The sequence below is a fragment of the Mirounga angustirostris genome, unplaced genomic scaffold (assembly GCF_029215605.1).
Source record: "Mirounga angustirostris isolate CCGP_5_RB_7025 unplaced genomic scaffold, mMirAng1.0.hap1 SCAF_5, whole genome shotgun sequence".
NCBI classification, from domain to species: Eukaryota; Metazoa; Chordata; class Mammalia; order Carnivora; family Phocidae; genus Mirounga; species Mirounga angustirostris.
In genome coordinates, this window is record NW_026991713.1 from 66474976 (window position 1) to 66499452 (window position 24477).

Below are 24477 nucleotides of genomic sequence, written 5' to 3' on the forward strand. Positions count from 1 at the left end.
TATCTCTTTATGTACCCATCTGTATTTATATGAAGCTAAACATGAGTTCATACTGATGTCATATGTCCATGAGAAACATCTTTACCAACTAGAGTACTGTGCTTATGTACAGTTTGTTTGTTTGTTTTGCCTTCACTCTTAGTTCCCACTGTTTACAAAGTTAGTGATGTGAGCACTTCCCCCTACCCCAATTTTCTTTTCTCAGAGTATGCATTCCATCCTGGGACTGCCCAACCTCCTAAATGATATTTTAAAATTTACTACATTGAGGTTTACTCTGTGCTGTAATTCTATGGGTTTTAACAAATATATAATGTCATATAATCACCATTACAGTTGCATACAGAATATTTTCCACCATAAAAAAATCCCTTGTACTTCACCTGTTCAACCCTCCCTCTTCCAAAAACCTTTGACAACAACTGATCTGTTTATCATCTCTATAGGTTTGCCTTTTCCAAAATGCCATATAAGTGGAATCATACAACATATAGCCTTTTCAGATACGTCTTTTTCTTAACAATATGCATTTATGATTCACCCATGTTTTGCATGGTGGATAGCACACTCCTTTTTATGTCTGAATAGTATTCCATTGTGTGGATGTACCATAGTTTGTTTATGCATTCACTTATTGAAGAATATATTGAATGTTCCTAGTTTTTGGCAATTACGAATAAACCTGCTTTAAACATTTGCATGCAGGCTTTTGTGTGGACATAATTTTTCAAATCAGTTTGGTAAATACTTAGGAGCATGATTTCTGAATCATACGATAAAACTATGTTTAGCTTTATAAACTCTAATCTTTATTATTTTCTTCTGCTTGTTTTGGGTTTAATTTACTCTTCTTATTCTAGTTCTTTAAGGTTAAAGGCTAGGTTGTTGATTTGAGATCTTCCATCTTTTTTAATATATTGTTTAGAATTACTGAACTCTACATCTGAAGCTAATGATGTTCTATATGTTGGCTAATTGAATTTAAATTAAAAAAATAATAATATAATTGTTTAAAACTAAAAATTTCTCTCTTAGCACTGCTTTTACTGAATTCCACAAATTTGGGTATGTTGATTTTTCTTCCCTCTCCCAGTTTTATTGAGATATAATTGATGTATAACATTGTGTAAGTTTAAGGTGCACAATGTGTTGATTTGAAACATTTATATACTGCAAAATTATTGTCACCATAGAGTTAGCTAACAGCTCCCTCATGTCACATAATTACCATTTCTTTTTTGTAATGAGAAAATTAAGGCTCTAACTCTTACCAACCTTCTAGCTTATAATACAATATTATTAAGTATAATCACCAAGCTGTACATTAGATCCCCAGAACTTATTCATCTTATAACTGGAAGTTTTACCTTTTGACCAACATTTCCCCACTTCCCCCACCCCCCAACCACTGGTAACTGCTGTGTTTTCATTTTAATTTGTTTCAGGATATTTTCTAATTTCCCTTTGTGATTTCTTCTTCTTTGGTTGTGTGTTGTTTAATTTCCACCTATTTGTGAATTATCCAGACTTCCTTCTGTTATTGATATCTATTTTCATTCCACTGTGATTGGAGAAGATACTTTGAATGATTTTTATAACTTTACATTTATTGAGACTTGTTTGGTGGCATAACATATATTCTATCCTGAAGAATGTCCTATGTGCACTTGATAAGACTGTGCATTCTTCCATTGTTTGGTATTCTGTACGTCTGTTAGGTCTAGCTATTTTATAGTGTTCAAGCACTCTATTTACTTCTTAATCTTCTAATTGTTTTATCCATTATTGAAAATGAGGCACTGAAGTCTCCAACTATTATTATTGAACTGTCTATTTCTCTCTTCAATTCTGTCTTACTTCATATACTTTGGTTGGGGCTCTGTTGTTAGGTACATATATAATTGTTACATGTCCTTGATGTATTCACCCTTTTATCAATGTATCACATCCTTCTTTGTATTTTGAAATAAATTTTTGGTTTAAAGTCTATTTGGTCTGATATTAACATAGCTACCCCAGCTCTCTTTCAGTTAGAATTTGTATAGCATAAACTTTTCCATCCTTTCAGTTTCAATGTATTTGTTTTTAGATCTAAAGTGGGTCTCCTACAGACAGCCTATAGTTGGATCATTCTTTAAATTAATTCTACTATCTCTATGTCTTAATTGAAGAGTTTAATCCACTAACATTTAATGCTATTATTGATAGCTATTCTTAATGGTTACCTGGTGATTACAATTAACAATTTCATTTATAAGAACTTAAAATCCAACTGACTTTCAGTAGTATACAAAAACTTAGCTTCTACATAGCCCCATCACCTTTATGATGTTATTTTCACAAATTACATCTTTATGCATTCTGTGCCTACTAATATATATTTACAATTATTGTTTCATACATGTCTTTTCAATCATGTAAAAAAAGAGGAGTTACAAGCCAAAAATATACTAATACTTACTTTACATTTATCTATATAATTACTTTACTCATGCTCTTTATTTCTTCATGTGGACTTGAAGTACTATTCAATGTCATTTCATTTCAGCAAGAAGGACTCCATTTAGAATTTCTTGTAGGGCAGGTCTATTAGCTCTCTCAGAGTTTATCTGTGAATGTCCTAATTTCTCCATCTTTGAAGGATAGTTTGATTGGATATAGAATTCTTGGTCATCTTAGACTGCTAGGGCTACCATAACAAGATACTACAGCCTGAATGGCTTAAGCAACAGAAATTTATTTTTCCCATAGTTCTGGAGGCTGGAAGCCCAAGATCAAAGTGTCAGGCAGGGTTGGTTTTTGTGAGGCCTCTGTCCTTGGCTTTGTTGATAAAACCTTCTCTCTGTGTCTTCACATGGCCTTTTCTCTGTGCATGCATGCCCTGAAAGAGATCTCTGGCATCTCTATCAGATTAGCCCCTCCCCATATGACCTTAATTATCCTCTCACTAAAAGTAAGCTTTTCTTTTTTATTAATGGTTGCTCTGCTTTGTTGCAAGCTTTTGTTTAGATTCCAGAATCCCCCCGAAAAGGTTTATTGTGACAGGTTTTTTGGGGTTTTTTTGCCACTTACTCATTGCTTTTATGGAGAGAGATGGACTTTTAGAGTTCCCTACTATGCCATTTCACTGATCTATCTCTCTTTCGCCTATTTTTAAATTGTTTCCTTATTATTGAGTTTTAAGAGTTCTTTGTATATTTTGGATACCAGTCCTCTATGTGATTTGCAAATCTTTTACCTGACAATGATTTGTGTATTCATTCTTCTAACAGGGTCTTCTGCATAGCAAAATTTTTGAATTTTAATAGAGTCCAATATCCATGTGTTCTTTCATGGATCACGTTTTTGGTGTTGTACATAAAACCACATCACTGGGACACCTGGATGTCTCAGTCAGTCCAACTCTTGATTTCAGCTCAGGTCATGATCCCAGGGTCGTGAGAGCAAACTCCATGTCAGACTCTGTGCTTGGCATGGGGCCTGCTTGAGATTCTCTCTCTCCCTCTGCCCCTCCCCCACCACTCACATTCTCTCTCTCCCTAAAAAAATAACAAATAAATAAATAAATAAATAAATAAATAAATAATAAAACAGTATCACCAAACTTAAAGTTGTGATTTTCTCATATGTTTTCTTCTATAACTTTACAGTTTTGCATTTCACATTTAGATCTATAATCTGCTTTGAATTAATTTTTGTGAAGGGTGTAAAGTCTGTGTCTACATTAATTCTTTTGCATATGGATATCCAGTTGTACAAGCAATATTTATTGAAAAGACTATTATTTCTCCATTGAATTGTTTTTGTACCTTTGTCAATAATCAGTTGACTATATTTGTGATATTCTGTTTCTGGGTTCTCTATTCTGTTTCAGTGAGTTATGTGTCTATTATTTTGCCAGTGCCATCCTGCTTGACTACTGTAGCTTTATAGTAAGTATTGAAATATGGTGGTGTGAGTTCTCCAATTTTATTCTTCTTTTTCAGTTTTGTGTTGGTTATTATATGTTCAGATCTGTATCTTTGGCCTTAATTATCTTTTTTAAACACACCATAACAGAACAGCTGCCAGGCATGGTGAACTTTAAAGTATGTAATATTAGGTAAATGTGTTTGAGAAAAAGGAATAGACATGTTCCAAGGATCCCTTGCTATACAATCATAAAAAAAAAAAAAAGAACAGTGTGTTGAAAAGACATAAGGAAGGGCGGAAAATTTATGAGGATTACTACTCTACACCACTGGAATATGTATAGTTATTAACACTATGATCCTAGATCCTCAAGTTGCATACACAATTATTGGTCAAAAGATTTATTAGTTTAATGTCTGAATTTGTGAATCTACTCACTATCATCAAAACCATTTATAACACCTTGATCTAATTTTACTAGAATTAACATATAAAATCTTCCAAATAAGCCTATCCTTTAAAAATAGAATAACTAAGAGTGTTAGGATTTTTATCTAAAAGTAATGTCTGCGACAAAAAGCACATAAGAGACAGTCTGTCATAGTCCATACTAATTTTTCCAGTGAAGAAATTCTAAAGTGAATTTGTTGCTAAGATGAACAAATGCCCTATACTTGTTCCTGATGTCTCTGGAAAACTTGAGTAAATCTGAGAAAAAGAGCCAACATGACAGAAGATTCTTCTAAAGGACTGTAAAAGGTTCTTAAGCTTAAGAGGCAATTCAAGGCTGCCATAGAATTAATGCTCCTAATTCCAAATTAGTCCAAGCACTCAGAAGGGTGGATTTTCAAACAAGCAAGAAAGCTCAGGAAATTTTATTTTTATCACCATTTAAAAAGAATCATAATGCTCATTTCTTTCCCTGAGTAATATAAATTTCTTTAGTACTGTTTCAGAATCTTCAGGAAATGTTAAATGTTAGAACTAAAACAATATGATATTAAAATAATCAGTGGGGATTCCACTTGAAATAGCTTGGTCTCTACTTAAGGAAAACCATCTATCCAATATCTTCCTCAGGAGACAATATGGCAAAATAGCATTATATGGTCAATTACCTAACATCTCATTTCATTTTTCCTCCAAAACACAGGAACACTTTGTTAGAGGTTCTATAATGAGATAACTATTTTCTGTTGGATGCTATTAAAATTTCCTTTGTGTTTTTTAATTTCAAAGGACCAGTGTTAATGTTAGTGGTCTCTAAATTAAGATTGCATTTATTTTAAAATGTATTTGCAAGTGGAAGGAGTAATTCTTCAATTTTGCTTTAAAAAGTTAGAATATATCTTTTCTTTAACACGTATTCATATAAAACTCATTTTGAAAATGGCATATTGTGACTTATAAATAATAAATATTGGCTTGCCTTACCCCTCTTGACACTATGTGTAAGCCAACATGAGTTTTACTTTATCCTCTTAGCAGTTGAGTGATGACATTTTAGCAGAAGTTCTTTTCTTTATTCACTTTATACATTCACTGATAATAACTTTAAGGCTATGAAAAAAACCTGCTGCTTCTCACTAATGGTAACAAGGGTAGAAAGGGCTTATGTGTCAAGATGTTGAATGGATATTAACATAATACAGCCAAATTTCACTTGGCACCACAAATTATGTCACAGTCTTATTAAGGCTCAAATTTTACTTCCTAGTTGCTTCCTACTGATGATAATAGCATCTCTGATTCCTTCCAAAGTACCCCTTAAATATTCCTATGATGTCTTGCTTGCCCTAAACTTCCACCATATTTGTTCTACTGGGCTACAACAACAACAACAAAACTCTCTTACAGTTCCATCTAGCAAAGCAATTCTTTACTGATGACTACTGCTGCTCTATTGAGAACTGGTGGGAACTTAACACCATCACATGCTATTCCTCTGCATATCATAGTCCTTCCTCCAGCCTTGCCAGGCACAGCAGTTCTCCAAAGGCAACCACACTTAGCTCTCAAGGTGCCCAAACTGCATTGTTGTCCATAGCAGGGGTGGGCAGATGGCTCCCTCAGATTTCTAACTTTGAGTGCAGTACCAAAGACATTTGGGACCCAGTGGGCTAAACATTTTAATGAAACAACCCTTTTGGTTTCTACTTAGAGCTATTCAGTTGTGTTTTTTTTTTTTTTGCCTGGGACTCAGAAACATGTTCAGGGGCCTAGACCCAAAACAGATTGAGTAATAATCACTGAACTGTACTCAGAATCCTTCTTCCACCAGCAGAAAATATGGCCAAAACTAAACCTGAGAATCTACTATGCTTAATTAGAGAGAGGTATTAACAAATTATTTTTTCTTACTAAATATACAGGGGAATAATATTTGAACCAAATATTGATGATATTTGAATTGAAATGTACAGAGAGATAATATTTGAATTTTAAATTACTTTATTTTTCATTCAACAATTCTTTGTTATTCCTTCAGCTTTTTCATCATTAAAATGACATCATGGTACTTCTAGTTTCTAGTCCAACATATAAGCAGCATAGAAGTCACCACTCAATCCTGACAAGTAAAAGTGGAACAAATTGAAAAACCAAAAACTCTTATGACTGTCAGAGAAGTGAGGTCATGAGGCAAATCACTGCTCCCCCAAACTGGAGAGACACACAGATGAATACAAAGAATTATAACTTACCAGAGCAGAAACCCACAAGCAGAAACCTCAGGGGGAGCCAGGGCCAAGGTAGGAAAGCCTAAACTGTCACTGATGAATTTCTGGAAGCTCAGTGTGGACAAGTCTGATACTTAAAAACTCCAGGAAGACCCACTCATAGAAGAGCTCCCATACTTTGGTGTTTAAACTCCTGGAGCTCTACCCAGTTCTCATAGTGAATATCAGAGAAAAATACATTCATGATTCCAGGAGGGAGAGAGGAAAATGAATCATTTTTAAATATGCCAGAGCATTCTGTTTTAGCAGAGCATCATCAGAGACTAATTGATCTGGAGGAAAGGAAATACCCAACTCCAGCCCACTGGTCCCACCTAAAGAGGAAGTGGGAGGACTGAGAAGCATTTGTGAAGCCCACAGTCCAGAGGTGCAATCTTCACTAAAAGATCAAGATGTAATTAGGGTGCCTGGCTGGCTCAGTCAGTAGAGCATATGGCTCTTGAGCTCAGAGTTGTAAGTTCCAGTCCCATGTTGGGTGTAGAGATTACTTAAAATAAATTAAAAAATACTAATAAAATCTAAAAAAAAAAAAAAGGATTGAGACCTAATCATAGGACTATAGAATATTTCCTACAACCCCCATAACTTACTATCATATTCCTAAAGACCTACTTAAAGCAGTTAATTTCACCTAGTATGTCTCAGTCCATTGAGTCTACAATATATTTTTTTTGTAGTAGCTTATAAACTGGATGGATTATGAACCACAAAAAAAGTATTTCTCAGAGTTCTGGAGGCTGGATAGTTCAAGATCAAGGCACCTTGTAGGTGCCTACTTCCTGGTTCATAGACAGCCATCTTCTAGATGTGTCTTCAAATGGCAGAAGAGGCAAGGGAGCTCTCTGAGGTCTCTTTTATAAGTGTTCTAGTCTCCTTTGTAAGGGTTCCACCCTCATGAACTAATCACCTTCCAAAAGCCCTACTGCTAAATATCATCCCATTGGGGATTAGGTTTCAACATTTTGGGGGGAATTTTGAATTTGGGGAGGATACAGATATTCAGTCTATAGCAGAGTACATCATGAATGGCTAACAGGGAAAAAATCACAAGGCATACTAAAAGGCAAAAAACACAGTTCAAAAAGAAAAAGAAAGCATCAGAACCAGACTCTGATGTGGCAAGGATAATGGAATAATCTGACAAGGAATTTAAAATAACTACAATTAGTATGCTAAGGGTTCTATGCATAAAGTAGACACATGAAAGAACAAATTGGCGATGTAAGCAAAGAGATGAAAGTTCTAAGAAAGAATCAAAAAAAATGCTAGCGGTAAAAAAACATTGTAATAGAAATAAAGACACAGCTGAGAAATGGATAGCCAAGCTTGAAGATATCACAATAGAAACTTCCAAAAATGAAAGGAAAAGAGAAAAACAATATCAAAAAAACCCAGAACAGTCTATCCAAGACCTGTGGGACAATTATTGTGACATAATAGAAAAGATATGTGTATTGGTCTCTGCCTTTAATTCCTGGTACAGAGATCCTAAAAAACCTTGTAATTTCCTAAGTGATAAGAATATTAGGAGCATCTTTTCTTCTAATATTTGGTCTTTGACCCCAGTCAATAACACAAAGCTCCTAAATTCCCTGGAATTCCTGGGTGACAGGAGTGTCTTTTGTTCTAATGAGGTGGCTCTTGGTGGGCTCTTGGATAGCTTTAGGATGAGAGCTGTTCAGCAGAAAGGAACAAGGAAATTCCAACCTGCCCCCCTTTCCTCCAGGAAGGAGTGAGGTACTGGAGACTGAGTTACTGACTGAGCATACCTATATGATGAAGGTTCCATAAAACCCTCCAAAGTACGGTCAGAGAGCTTCCAGGTTGGTGAATACATCCATGTGCCAGGAAGGTGGTGCACCCAACTCCACAGGGACAGAAGTTCCTGCACTCAGGATTCTTCAGGACCTCATTCAATGTATCTCTTCATGTGGCTATTCATCTGTACCCTTTTTTATATCCTTTATTATATAACAGACATATAAGTAACTGTTTCTGCGAGTTCAGTGAGCTGTCCTACCAAAGATTGAACCCAAGGCATGGGGCATAGAAACCTCCAATTTATAGCTGGTTGGTCAGAGGAAAAGATGACAAAGCTAGGACTTGCAAATGACACCTAAGGTGGGAAGGGCAGTCTTCTGAAACCAAGCCTTTAACCTGTGGGGTCTACACTAACTCCAGATGGTGTCAAAATTGAATTGAACTGTAGGAGAACCAGCTGGAGTTGTGTGTGTGTGTGTGTGTGTGTGTGTGTGTGTAGGCATGGGGGGATAGGGAGGAAGCCCACATATCTGTTTTTAGAAGTGAAGTGCGGTAGTAGTGTAAGAATAAAGAAAAACCAGGGATTGTTTTGTCCTAGACAACTACCAAAGGTGTAACATACATATAATGGGAATGTTGGAAGGAAGGAAGGAAGGAAGGAAGGAAGGGAGGGAGGGAGGGAGGGAGGGAGGGAGGGAGGGAGGAAGGAAGGAAGGAAGGAAGGAAGGAAGGAAGGAAGGAAGGAAGGAGAAAGAAAGAAAGAAAGAAAGAAAGAAAGAAAGAAAGAAAGAAAGAAAGAAAGAAAGAAAGGGAGAGAAAGAAAAAGAAAGAAAGAAGAGAGAGCAGGAGAAGAAAAAAAGGAAAAGGAAGGAAAAGAAAAAATATGTGAAGTAATAATGACAGAATTTTCCCCACATTAATACCAGACACCAAACTACAGATCCAGAAAGCTCAGAGAACATTAAGCAGGAAAAGTGCAAAAAAAACCCCACAAAAACAAACTATACCTAGGCATAGAAAAAAACTGTAGAAAATCAAAGATAAAGACAAAATCTTGAAAGAAATCAGAGTTAAAAAACACCTTACCTATAAAGGAGCAAAGATAAGAATAACACCCAAATTCTCAGAAACCATGCAAACAAGAATGCAGTGTGGAATGACATTAGCAAAATGGCCAAATAAGATATGGCTCACTTGTAAGCCCCCAACAACAATTTGGTCTCCATCAAATAGGAAAAAAAGTTCCTTTGTGGGAGCTGCAGGATCCATCACCATACACCAAAGGACCTGGGAGGAGTATCACCCACCCCATTTCTTCAGTAGCAGACATACTGACCTTAGTCTTGGCTATGGCCCCTCCGGTGGTCCATAAACCAGCTCCAGTCCCTCTTGGCTGTGGTCTGGAAGCCCGTCAAGAACACTGTCTTAGACAATCACCTGCAGAGCCTTTATGAAAGCCCAGGAATCTAGCACAGAAGTTCTAGCACACTGCTGGAACAAAAAATACAAGTTAGACACATGGGAGAGAGTAAGAAAAAGTGACTTTACTCATATCACTTCATCTGAGGTGGCACAGCTCAGTGTCAAGAGAGAACTAATTGGCATATGATTTCTCCTGCAGGGAAAGTGAATGTGTGTAACTGTGTGGGATGCGACCAGAGAGGTTCATATCTCTCTCACTCCACCCAAAGTAGTACTGAGTCATGAGCTGCACAACTGGCAGGTGGAAGGAGGATGGAAGGGCAGCAGATAGAACTCTCTGATGGCATTAAAGGGACATGTATCCTACTAACAGCATCATGAACTCCATCAAGAAGCCTGCCCACAAGCTACTGGGGACACTTTGCCTGCAAATCACTCCAACTGCACACAGGTATCCCCAGCACTCAACCTGCCTCACCCACATACCCCACTCTGTGGCTGGCTCCCTATGTGCACTCTCAGTGGCAGTGAGAGTAATCTAGTGAATATACACAGAAAGCCAGACTGAATCCATGAGTCAAAGAGAGACCACAAATTTGAGCTTTAGCATTGTCCTTAGAAAAGCAAAAGGTAGGCTATTGGCATAAAGGTATGTTGCAGAATTGAAAGAAAGCAAAGAAGCTTAAGAATTCTGCCACAAGATGAAGCAAGAAATGTTCAGCAGGCATATCCATAAAAGGTCTGAGAAAGCTTCAGAATCTATAGCAAGGCTGATGGTAGATATTTCTCTCCCAAAGTCACCCAGCAAAGACAGAAAGAAGTGTGTGAAGACAACCATGCAAGACATCAAAGAATATGAAAAATCAAGGAAACATGACACAATCAAATGATCACAAAAATCATTGTCACCAACCCCAAAGACATGGAAATCTGTGTTTACCCAACAAAGAATTCAAAATGGCTGTTTTAAGAAATCTCAATTAGCTACGAGAAAACAAAGAAAGAGAATGCAATGAAATTGGGAAAAGAATACATGAATAAAATGAGAAGGTTAGCAAAGAGATATAAATAAAAAGAACAAAACAGAAATTCTGGATCTGATTAATACAATGAATGAAATGAAAAATGCAATAGATTACATCAACAACATCAGAATGAATGAAACAGAAGAAAAAATCTGAATCAGAAGACAGGATCTTTATATTATCCAGTCAGAGGGGAATAAAGAAAAATATGAGAAAGAATAAAGAAATCCTATGTGATCGATGGGATAACATTGAAAGACACAATCTGTGAATTATTGGAGTCCGAGAAAGAGAGGAGGGCAGAAAACTTATTCAAAGAAATAATGGCTGAGAACTTTACAAATCAGGGGAGAGATTTGGGCATCCAAGTTCGTGAAGCTCGTGAACATGAGGAAGTTTATCACCACTAGAACTGCCTTACAAGAAATGCTGAAAGGAGTTTTTCAAGCTGAAATGAAAGAACACTAATTAGTACCATGAAAACATGTGAAAATATACAACACATGGGTAAAGGTAAAGATATAATCAAATTCAGAATACTTTAATACTCTATTATGGTGGTATGTTAACCATTTAACTCTAATGAGGCTTAAGCAACAAAAATATTAAAAATACATATAGTGGGGCACCTGGGTGGCTCAGTTGGTTAAGCGTCTGCCTTCGGCTGGGGTCATGGTCCTGGGGTCCTGGGATCAAGCCCCGCATTGGGCTCCCTGCTCAGCAGGGAGTCTGCTTCTCCCTCTGCCTCTGCTGCTCCCCCCTGCTTGTACTCTCTCACTCTCTCTCTGTCAAATAAATAAAATCTTTAAAAAAAAAAAAAAGAGGCAAAGTGAAGAACATTAAAAAAAATAAAAATAAAAATACATATAGCTACCATACATTGTTAATGAATACAGAATACAAAAGAGATATATTGTGATATCAGAAACATAAAGAGAGAAGGAGTGAAAGGGTTGAGTTTTTATGCAATCAAAATTAAGTTTCAGCCACTATGGAGAACAGTATGGAAGTTCCTCAAAAAATTAAAAATAGAACTATGATATGATTCATCAATTCCTCTCCTGGGTATATATCTGAAGGAAATGAATTCACCATTTTGGAGAGATATTTGCATCTCTATATTCATTGCAGCATTATTTACAATAGTCAAAACATATATTCATATTTGGAATATAATACCCAGAATGAATGCTCTGGCATTGTGTTTAAACAAACTGATACACATAGATCTCTCAGGAAAAAGGCTCATATCTCTGGAAAAGAGCTAAAACTTTATATGATCAAAAGAAAAAATAAACTAAATGTGTTATAAAGATCTCAACTGATGTTAGATTTAGTAAAATTTATTCCTTGAGCTCTTCAAGTGACAACATGATTAGATAGGCATCAGATAAGATAAACTTATAATTTGCAGCTAAGGATTCCACAAATGGCCATAAAATCATCTGACTTAAAAAAATCCAGTCCTATTATTCTTAGTTTCCTATTTTATCATGGAAATACTCTCAGTTGACTCTAATGACCCCACCACCCAAGGGAAAGAGATCAGTTACATAAAGCTTTAGAGTATTGTCATAAAAAGTGCTTCACCCGTTGTTTTAATGTAAAATTCTCTTCTGTGTTTTGCTCTGATTATTTATAATACTCTCAGGAAATTCTCTTTGCATGAGGAAGAGACTATACAATTTCCATCTGTAGTGATTCTAATCCTCTATAGAAAGAAACCCCATTCTTTTTTTTAAACTCAATTTATTTATTTATTTATTTATTTACTTACTTACTTACTTGTCAGAGAGAGAGAGAGCGCAGGAGCAGGAAGAGGGGCAGGGGGAGAAGCAGGTTCCACGCTGAGCAAAGAGCCCAATGTGGGATTCAATTCCAGGACCCTGGGATCATGACCTGAGCTGAAGGCAGATGCTTAACCAACTGAGCCACCCAGGTGTCCCGAAACCCCAGTCTTCTTTAACCTAGAAGGATTCTAGAATCAGTACTGAGATTGTTGTTTCTTCCTCTCTGCTAATCCAGACTAGGGCTGCGGTCTGAGCTCTCAAGAACTGGTGGGAAATGTTACTTCTATCTTCAAGACATTGTTAATGTTCTATATGGATAGTCAAAAATCTAGACTTCTGAAGTTATTGAAAATGTGTTAGATGTGTATATGTTAACCTAAAAATCTGTTCACAACACACTAAGAAAAGAAAGCTACATAGTAATAAGTACAGTTTGATTCCTTTTTCAAAAGGAAAAATCCTTTATATTTTAATATAACTGTGTGTGTGAGTCTAGAGATTGGTAAGAAGGGAGATAGACTATATTGTTAATAATAGATATTTCCAAGTGGGTGGGAGTTGACTAGTAAAGAAAGAAGGGAATAACTTTTCCTTTGCATATGTCCATATTCTTTTGCAGTTTGCAGAGGTCACTTGTGAGAATTTTTAAACATCTTTTCAAAAGAAAAAAATTGAATAGAGAATTAGATGGCTGAGTTAGCTCCTAAAACACTAACTCTTCTATAGATAACAGATAAACTTTGGACAAAATACAAAAATTACTTGAAGATTCTGGAAAGAAAGTAAAAAAACAACAGGCAGTTTTGGGAGGAAAATTGAAAAACTGGGAGAAGACAGTGATACAAGCCATTTCACATTTTTGGGTGGAAGATGGTTTAATCTGAGGTCAGGCCAAAGTTGTGGCACTATGCAGGGCTCCAATAATCTGTAGTCTTTCTGGCTTGAAGACCCAAAATACAGAGTTCAGGACAACCTGCATCATTATAAGGTGAGAGTGGAACCTTAGAAAAGAAAGAACCAAAGAGAGATCCCTAAATTCTGTTTCCAAAATATAATCAAGTTTCTACCTGACCCTTGAGCTATGAACACATTGCACATAGCTCAGATATAAAAGAACTAAACTGAAATTTGAGCTGTCACCAAAAAGAGTTTGCTGTAAATTGCATGCTCACACAAAAAGATCAGCACTTTTTGGAGGACTAAAACAGAAAATAAAATCTCCACAACATTAAATTCAAAATATTCAAGATACAATCCAAAATTATGTGACATATAAAGGATCAGGAAACTGTGATGTATCTTTCAAAGAAAAGATAATGAATGGAGACTAATCTAAAGATGACTCAGATATTGGTATTAGCAGAGTGATGCCAGCAGACAAGCACTTAATCAAGCTATTTTAACTATGCTTAATGAGGTAAAGAAAAATACACTGTAATAAATTAAAAATAGAAAGGCTCAGAAGAGAAAAATTATGAAAAGAACCAAATGAAAACTTCCACACACACAAAAAAATAACTGAAACAAAAAATTTACTGGATGGTCTTAACAGCAGAATGGTGATAACAAGGGAAAGAATCAGTAAACTTGAAAATAAATCAATAGAAATGCTCCAATCTGAAAAATAGAGAAAGAATGACAGAAGGAAAATAAACAGATATTCATGAACCTGTGTAACAATACCAAAGGTCCAAAATTTAAGAAACTGAAATTATAGAAGGAAAATGAGGATGAAGTAGAAAAAAAAAGTTTGAAAAAAAGTCTGAAAATGTACTCCATTTGTCAATATAGTAAAAAATACAGATACAAGAAACTCAGCAAATCCCAAGAATAATAAATATGAGGAAAATAATGACTAGGCATATCATAGTCGAACTGATGAAAACAAAAGATAAAGAGAAATCTTGAAAGCAATAAGAGCAAAATGATATGTAACATATAGATGATATGGTTAATGGCTGACTTTTTAAAAATTTGTTTTAGAGAGAGGGAGAGTGAGGGGATGAGCAGAATAAGAGGAAAAGAATCCCAAGCAGACTTCCTGCCAAGCATGGAGCCTGATGCAGGGCTCAATCTTATGACCCTGAGATCATAACCTGAGCCAAAATCAAGAGTTGGAAGCTTAATTGACTTCCCAGGTGCCTCAAATGGCTGACTTCTCATCAGAAACAATGGAAGCCAAAAGGTGTTGGAACAACACAATCAAAGTGCTAACAATAAAAAACTCACCAAACCTGAATTCTTTATCCACTGAAAATACCCTTCAAGAATGAAGGCAAGGGACACCTGGGTGGCTCAGTTGGTTAAGCGACTGCCTTCAGCTCAGGTCATGACTGCCTTCAGCTCAGGTCATGATCCTGGAGTCCTGGAATCGAGTCCCACATCGGGCTCTCTGCTCAGCAGGGAGGCTGCTTCTCCCACTGACCCTCCTCCCTCTCATGCTGTCTCATTCTCTCTCTCAAATAAATAAAATCTTTAAAAAAAAAAAAAAAAGAATGAAGGCAAAATGGGCCGCCTGGGTGGCTCAGTCATTAAGCGTCTGCCTTCCCCTCGGGTCATGTATCCCAGGGTCCTGGGATCGAGCCCCACATCGGGCTCTCTGCTCAGCAGGAAGCCTGCTTCTCCCTCTCCCACTCCCCCTGCTTGTGTTCCTGCTCTTGCTGTCTCTCTCTCTGTCAAATAAATAAATAAAATCTTAAAAAAAAAAAAAGAATGAAGGCAAAATAAAAACACAGATAAAAAATAACTTGGAAAATGTATCTCCATCAGATTTTCAATGTAAGAAATGCTGAAGGAAGTTTTTTACACTGAAGAAAAATGGCACCAGATAATCTTGGATCTTCAGGAAAGAATGAAGATCCTTAGAAATGCTAAAAATCTGGATGAACATAAAGGGCTATTTTTCTCTTAATTTCTTTAAAATACATAGGATAATTCAAAGCAAAAATTATAACATTTTATGAAATTTTTAAAAATATTTTTAAAACATTTTATTTATTCATTGAGACACAGAGATACAGAGAGAGAGAGAGAGAGCATGAGCAGGGGGAGAGGCAGAGGGAGAGGGAGAAGCAGGCTCCCCACTGAGCCAGGAGCCCAATGTGGGGTTCAAACCCAGGACCCTGGGATCATGACCTGAGCCGAAGGCAGATGCTTAACCATCTGAGCCACCTAGGTGCCCCTGAAATTTTTAATATAAGTAAATATAACACATGACAATTATGGCCAAAAGGACAGTAGGGAGCAGGAAAATGGACCATAAAATTGCAAGGTTTTTACATTTTATGTGAAGTGATACACTATTAGTTGAAGGTAGACTGTGAAAAACTAAAGGTATATATTGTAATCCCTAAAGCAACTACTAAAAAAAATGCAAAAAGGTAACTAAAAAAAGTAGATAAAATAAAGTCTAGATAAAATTTTTTAAAACACTAGATAAAATAAAATGAAATTTTAAAAAATAACTAAATAATCCAAAATAAGTCAAGATAAGGAGAAAGAGAGGAACCAAAAATGGGGAGGACAAATAGTAAACAAAATAATAAAATAGTAGACCTAACTCCAATCACAGCAATAATTGTATATGTTAATTGACTACACAATCCAATTAAAGACAAAGATTATCAGCATAGGTTTTTATAAAGGAAAACCCAACCATTCGGTCTCTATAAGACACTTTAAATATAAATATACAGATGAGTTGAAAGTAAATGAAAACAGGGCGCCTGGGTGGCTCAGTTGGTTAGGCGACTGCCTTTGGCTCAGGTCATGATCCTGGAGTCCCGGGATCGAGTCCGGCATCGGGCTCCCTGCTCGGCGGGGGGTCTGCTTCTCCCTCTGCCCTCTTCCCTCTCGTGCTCTCTGTCTCTCATTCTCTCTCTCTCAAATAAATAAATAAAATCTTTAAAAAAAAATTTTAAAAAAAGTAAATGAAAACAAAAAACCATGAAAATTGTAAGTATAAGAAAGATGAAAGGGCCAAATTAGTATGTTAAATAGCTTCAAACAGAGTATTTCCAGAGACACAGAGGGCATTTCATACTGATGAAAAAGGGCCAATTCACAGGAAGCCATAACAATCACATTTGCATACCCATTCAATAACCAAGCTTCAAATTCATGAAGCAAAATTGACAGAATTAAAGAAAGAGAAAGATAATATATAAATATATTTGGAGGTATTAATATCTCTCTTTTACCAATTTATGAATAAATAGGTAAAATATCAGTAAGAACATGGATGACCTGAACAACATGATCAACTATCTGACCTAATACAGAACACTACACCCAACAACTGCAGAATAGATATCTTTTCAAGTACACATGGTACTTCTTATCAAGACAAACAAATATACTTGGCTATAAAAAATGTCTCAATAAATGTATGATTGACATCACACAAATTATGCTCTTGGAAAATAGTGAAATTAAACTGGGAATCAATAATAGTAAGATATGTATGTTATTGAAGAAACTTTCAAGTATTTGGAAATTAAATAACACCCTTGTAAATACATGGGTCAAAGGGAAATGACAAAGGAAATCAGAAAATATTTAGAACTGAGTAAAAATCAAAACAATATATCAAAATTTGTGGGATGCAGCTAAAGCTGTGCTCAGAGTAAAGTTTTTGGCTTTAAAATGTTTATATTAGAAGAGAAGTTCAGGGGTGCCTCGGTAGCTCAGTCAGTTGAGCACCCAACTCTTGATTTCAGCTCAGGTCATGATCTCAGGGTTGTGAGATAGAGGCCTGAATCAGGCTCTGCACTTAGTGGGGAGTCTGCTTGAGATTTTCTCCCTCCCTCTCTCTCGGCCCCTCCCCCTGCTTGTGCACTTGCTCTCTCTCTCTCAATAAAGAAATAAAATCTTTAAAGAGAGAGATGTTAAAATCAATGACCTAAGGATTGCCCTTTAAAAGTTTTTTTTTTTTTTTAAAGATTTTATTTATTTGTCAGAGACAGAGAGAACACAAGCAGGGGGAGCAGCAGGGCAGAGGGAGGAGTAGGCTCCCCGCTGAGCAAGGAGCCCGATGTGGGACTCAATCCCAGTACCCTGGGATCATGACCTGAGCTGAAGGCGGACACTTAACTGAATGAGCCACCTAGGCGTCCCTCAAAGTTGTTGTTGTTGTTGTTGTTGTTTTTAATAGCAAATGAAACCTAAAGTAGAAAGAAGGAAGTAATAATTAAGCAGAAATCAGTGAAATAGAAAACAGAAAATTCATAGAGGCAAAAGCTGGTTCTTTGAAAAGATCAACTAAATCACTAAAGTCCCAGCTACCCTGATCAAGATAGAAAGGCAGCACAAATTATTAATATCAGGCATGAAAGAGGGGTCTTTACTACAAACTTTACAGATAACAGAAGGAAAATAAGAGAATATTTTTAATAATATTATGCTAACAGTTTCAACAACTTAGCCAAAATGGACAGATTCCTTAAGAAATCCAACTTACCAAATCTGACACCAGACAAAAGGAAATATCTATTATCTATTATCTTCATTCAAAGAAAATGCCAGGCTCATATGGATTCACTAGTGAATTTTATGAAATGCTTAAGGAAGAAACAGTACTAATATTATACAAACTTTCAAAAATTAGAGAATAAAGGAACACTTCTCAACTCATTTTATGATAGCATTACCAAAATAAAAAATCTGACTGAGACAGTATTAAACAAAATGAAGAAGCTTCATTTTTTGAAACAGCTGGAAGTGAATATTTCTATTAAAAAAAAATTCACTCCCAAATATTTGTAGACTCACACTTATGTACCTGTAGGCTCATACTCTTCTACCTAGGTTGACTTACTATAACAGCTGTTTGAAAGTATACTCTGGAATGAAACTTAAAGCTACTTAGTTAAGTAACATGGATTTTTAGCATATTTACTTATTAAACCCTTTATAAAGTTTTCTCCTTTTTTAAGATTTTATTTATTTTAGAGAGAGAGAGAGATCATGCAAGTTGGGGGAGGGGTAGAGGGAGAAGGAGAGAAAATCTCAAGCAGACTCCATGCTGAGTGCAGAGCCTGATGCGGGGCTCGATCTCATAACCCTGAGACCAAGACCTGAGCAGCAATCAAGAGCTGGACGCCCAACCCGACTGAGCCACCCAGGTGCCCCTACAAAGGTTTCTTTATTTCTATTTCAATTATCTATGTTTTGCTTTTATAAAGCCTCAAATCCTTTTTAAAGTATGTGTAATATAAACAACAAAGACATAATTGAAATCTTCTAGTAGCTGGAAAGAAAAGCAATAATTAAATTGGGAAACATCCTCATAGGAATATTGTCATAATTTAATTCCTGTCAATCAAATGGCAATAACACAAGTTTCAGGACATAATGATAACAGGAAAATAAAATTATGAACACTTGAATTGTAACTATGTGCTGTGTGTACTATATGAAGAAATATTGAAAGAAAACATGCATAAATGAAAAAAATATTGCATAGTGAGATGGTGATTGTTGATCATTCCTGTTCTGTATTCCACAGTTGCTTCACTGTTGTTGAATGTTCATCATAATTGTTAGAAGGAACATTCCAGTGAAGCAGGTTTTGAAGATGTTTCTTGGATGTTAAAGCTTAATCGAAGTGAAGACTGTATTTAAAAGTTTTTATTGTTGGGTACCTGGGTGGCTCAGTTGGTTAAGTGTCTGCCTTTGGCTCAGGTCATGATCTTAGGGTCCTGGAATTGAGCCCTTGCGTAGGGCTCCCTGCTCAGTGGGGAGTCTGCCCTTCCCCCAGCTTGTGCACTCTCTCTCAAATAAATAAATCTTTTAAAAAATAAAAGTTTTTATTTTTATAGGAAACATAAAGATTAAATTACTTTGAAACCAAATTCACCTAAGAAAAGGTTTATTTTGGAAAATAGCCAATTATTGCTTGTCTCCATATTAATAGATCCTTCTGAGAATAGCTTTATCTCGTGGATTTGTTATGTTATTTTAAAAATAAATCTATAAGAGAAAGCAAAAATCAGTGGAACTCATATAGTAAATTCAGAAGACATGCAGATTGTATCTATTGCATGTTAACGTTCTGTTGGCTTGAGAGGTGTGCAAATACCCTTGTTAAAAATAAGAATATAAGATATAAGATTCTGGTAAATAGTAAAATAATAATTTATGAAGCTGACAAAAGTATTGCTGTCAGCTGAAAATTAGTGTGTAAATAATTTTTATATGCCAAACAACATTTTAAGAAAGAATACAGTCATTTTTTAAAAATAATCTGTCTTCTATTGGCTCTAACTATTATAGGATAGCTCTACAGAAATGAGACTTAAGAGAAGTGGCTGGTTTATTAAACTGATAAAATTTTCTCATATGTTTTTCCCCCATGTTTTAATAAAGGAATTTCTCAAGGATGAGTATACATTTGTCTAATAAATCCCACTGTGTCTTTTGGATTATCAGTGTTTGAAAGAGTATTTTCTTTTTATTTCCTGAAAGAGCTTCTGGAAAATTGCCAGAATTTTTAAAGGGTGAAAATCTCACTTAACATTAAAAAAAATTTTTAAATTAAACAAAGTACCACTCTTTAGGATTGCTTTGAGAAGGACTGCCATCTTTTCTGTAGACTATTCCTAACTTTAATTAGTTGTATGACCATGGACAAGTCATTTTATAAATCTGACCATTGGTTTCTTAATTTTTAATGAATTATGGGTAGAGAAAAAAAGGTAAATGTTTGTATGATCTTGAAGCCAGAGGCAATGAATAGGAGAAGCTTTTCTAAGCATGACAAAATCTAGAAGCCATAAAAGAAAAGCCTGAAAGGTTTTATTTCCTAAAAAATAAAACCAAAATTTTCACTTAGTGAAACAAACAGGACTTCATCATAAACAATGATGATGACAAATAACAACCAGGGGAAAGTATTTGCAACAAATATGATCATGTACTAACATTCCCTGTATATAAAGAGCTTAAAAGAATTTACAAAATAATAAGAAAAAGACAAATATTCCATTAGGAAAAAAGAATAAAATCACAGGCAATTTCCAAAAGAAATCTTAGTCTCCAATTATTTTTTTTTAAATGGAATAATCCAGGGGCACCTAGGTGGCTCAGTTGGTTAAGCTTCAGGCTCTTGATTTCAGCATAGGTCATGATCTCAGCCTACGTCATGATCTCAGTTTTGTGAGATTGAGCCCCAGGTCAGGCTCCCCACTGGGCGTGGAGCCTGCTTAAGATTCTCTCTCTCCCTCTCCTTCTACCCCTCCACCACCACTGGACCACTAGCATGCACCCATGAGCACTCTCTCTTTAAAAAAAAAAAAAAAAGAAGAATCCGATGAATGCAAATTTTTACAAGTGTGTTATCCTTTGTTAATTGTCAGATTGGTTATGACAAAACAACATGGAATATCCAATGTGGTGGAATGAAAAAAATTATGTGACTGGTTTATTTTAGGAAAAGAGCTGTCTTTACTTACAAAAAGATCTTGATAACTTATTTTGGATTGGCAGGAGAAAGCAGAATTGGATAAGCCCCTTTACTTAAAAAATGAACAGGAATTTTGGACAAGGTGGAGAGAAGAAAAAAGAAAGAATGAAATAAAGCACCTGTGGAAAGCTAGAGCTTGTGTTAGGAGAAATGGTCACTGTTCCTTTCTATTTATTTTTATTTTATTATTTTTTAAAAAATATTTATTTAGTATTTTAGAGAGAGAGAGCATGCATGAGCAGCAAGAGGAAGAGGGAGAGGAAAGAATCTCAAGCAGACTCCCTGCTGAGTGTGGAGCCCAACGTGGGACTCTATCTACCGATCCTGAGATCATGATCTGAGCCACAACCAAGAGTAGGACACTCAACCTACTAAGCCACCCAGCCACCTCAGTCAAGTTTCTTTTTTTAAAAAGGAGAAGTCAAATATTTGATTTTAAATTATTTCCTGTATGGTTCTTTGATGCAATATCTAACATAACCTCCTAAATTAGTAGTTCAAGTCAAGTAACAGTAATGCCTTGCCTATATCAGGCAAGGCTACTAGTTGCTGTTTATAAAAGTGGACACTGGTTGAATTAATCATAAAGGTATCTAATAGAAGATATTGGGCAGCTCACACAAGGGACTAGGAGAGCTAGAGAACTAGGCTTGGGACTAAGCAGCTGGTAAAAACAACCAAATCATGTCCAAACCTGGTTCTGGCAGGGAAATACTTCACAGTGTGCAGAAAAAGAGAGAGAGCAAGAGTGAGAGAATTTAACCATACTATTAGTGTCATTAGATCCCAAATTAAAGTGTTTCTGACTGATCATATGCCTCTGCTGTGCACCAAGGGAGGTTGCAAAAGTGAATTGTTGTAATTCCTATAGTGAGAAATGGACTTTAACTCTTACCAAGACTCATAGAGTTCAGATTCTAGGTACCAGAATAAACAAGAAATGGTCACTACAATGATATTTGGAGAAAAATCAAGGAGAAGCAGCCATGCCCCATATTTGGGCTAATACCTGGACATTAATAAAGAATAAACTGCAGGGGCGCCTGGGTGGCTCAGATGGTTAAGCGTCTGCCTTCGGCTCAGGTCATGATCCCAGGGTCCTGGGATCGAGTCCCGCATCAGGCTCCCTGCTTCTTGGGAGCCTGCTTCTCTCTCTCTCTGTCTCTCATGAATAAATAAATAAAATCTTAAAAAAAAAAAAAAGAATAAACTGCAAAATACAGAGATGAATTAGTAAACTGAATCCAGCAACATATAAAAAGGATTGTACACCATGACCACATGGAAATTATCCCAGAAATGCAAGGTGGTTAACATCCAAAAAATCAATTCATATACCATATCACTAGAATAAAGGGAAAAATGGCATGATTGTCTCAAACAGATTCAGAAAGAGTATTTGACAAAATCCAACACATGATAAAACATTCAACAGACTAACTTCATAGACAGAAGGGAACTTCATCAATGTAAAGGACTTCTATGAAAACCCATAGTTAACAACATACTTAATGATGAAATACTGAATGCTTTCCCCCCTAAGATCAAGGACAAGACAAGGATGTCAGTTCTTACTGCTTTTATTCAACATTGTCCTGGAGATTCTAGCAAGGGCAATTAGGCAAGAAAAGGAAATAAAAGCTCATATTTGAAAGGAAGAAGTGAAACTATTTCTATTCACAGATGACATGATCTTGTATGCAGAAAATCCTAAGGAATCCACCAAAAATCTATTAGAACTAAAATGTTTTCAGCAAAATGTCAGGAAACATGATCAATACACAAAAATCAATTTTATTTCTATGCACCTGTAATGAACAAACTGAAAAATTAAAGAAAACAATTTCATCTGCAATAGCATCAAAAAGAATAAAATAGGTATAAATTTAACCAAAAAAAAAAAAAGAAAGAAAAGAAAGCAAAACCTATACTCTGTAAACTACAAAAACATTGTTGAAAAAAATTAAAGACCTAAATAAATGGAAAGGCATCTCATGTGCTGGACTGGAAAACTTAATACTGTTAAGATGGCAATAATCCCCAAACTGATCTATAGATTCAACCTGATCACTATCAAAATCCCAGCTGCCTTTTTTGCAGAAATTGACAAGCTGATCCTAAAATTCATAAGAAAATTCAAGAGACCCAGAATAACCAAAACAATCTTGAAAAAGAACAAAGTAGAAGGACCCATATTTTCCAATTTCAAAACTTACTACAAAGCTATTTATAATCAAGAAAAAAAAAAAAACTGGCATAGGGACGGACATAAAGATCAATGGAATAGAATTGGGGATTCCAGAAATAAACCTTCACATTTGTGGTCAGTTGGTTTTCAACAAGGATGCCATGACATTTTAATAAAGAAAGGAAGTCTTTTCAGCAAATGATGTTGGGACACCTGGATATCCACATGCAAAACACTGAAGTTGCATATCCACAAAATTTATGCATATACACATACAAAAATTAATGGATCAAAGGCCTAAATGTATGAGTTAAAACTACTAAATTCTTACAGGAAAATATAGGCATATATCTTGGTGATGTTGGAAGGGGCAACAGTTTATTAGATACAACACCAAATCACAAACAATAACAACAAAAATAGATAAATTGGACATAACCAAAATTTAAAAATTTGTTCTTCAAAGAACACCATCAAGAAAGTGAAGATAATTCATAGAGTGGGAAAAAAATTTACAAAGCAAATATATGATAAAGGACTTGTATCTACAATATATAAAAAATTTACAGCTCAAAAATAAAAAGAAAAATAGCCCAATTAAAAATGGGCAAATGAGGGGCGCCTGGGCAGCTCCGTCATTAAGCATCTGCCTTTGGCTCAGGTCATGATCCCAGGGTCCTGGGATTGAGCCCCGCATCGGGCTCCCTGCTCGGCAGGAAGCCTGCTTCTCCCTCTCCCACTCCCCCTGCTTGTGTTCCCTCTCTCGTTGTGTCTCTCTCTGTCAAATAAATAAATAAATCTTTTTAAAAAAATGGGCAAATGAGGAGTGCCTGGGTGGCTCAGTCAGTTAAGTGTCTCTTTTTTTTTATTATGTTATGTTAATCACCATACATTACATCATTAGTTTTTGATGTAGTGTTCCATGATTCGTTCTTTGCATATAACACCCAGTGCTCCATTCAGTATGTGCCCTCTTTAATACCCACCACCAGGCTAACCCATCCCCCCACCCCCTCCCCTCTAGAACCCTCAGTTTGTTTCTCAGAGTCCATAGTCTCTCATGGTTCGTCTCCCCCTCCGTTTCCCCTCCCTTCATCTTTTCCTTCCTGTTATCTTCTTCTTTTTTTTTTTTTTTAACATATAATGTATTATTTGTTTCAGAGGTACAGGTCTGTGATTC

General features: G+C 35.9%; 1 long non-coding RNA gene across 1 annotated transcript in view; it reads right to left on the bottom strand.

The window, feature by feature from the left end:
* Window positions 1-24477, bottom strand: part of LOC123843820 (uncharacterized) — a 188516-nt gene that overhangs the window by 147848 nt on the left and 16191 nt on the right. The window contains exon 2 of the long non-coding RNA XR_008505986.2: window positions 9748-9899. This is a non-coding gene — a long non-coding RNA (uncharacterized LOC123843820). The remainder of the gene's footprint in view (window positions 1-9747; window positions 9900-24477) is intronic.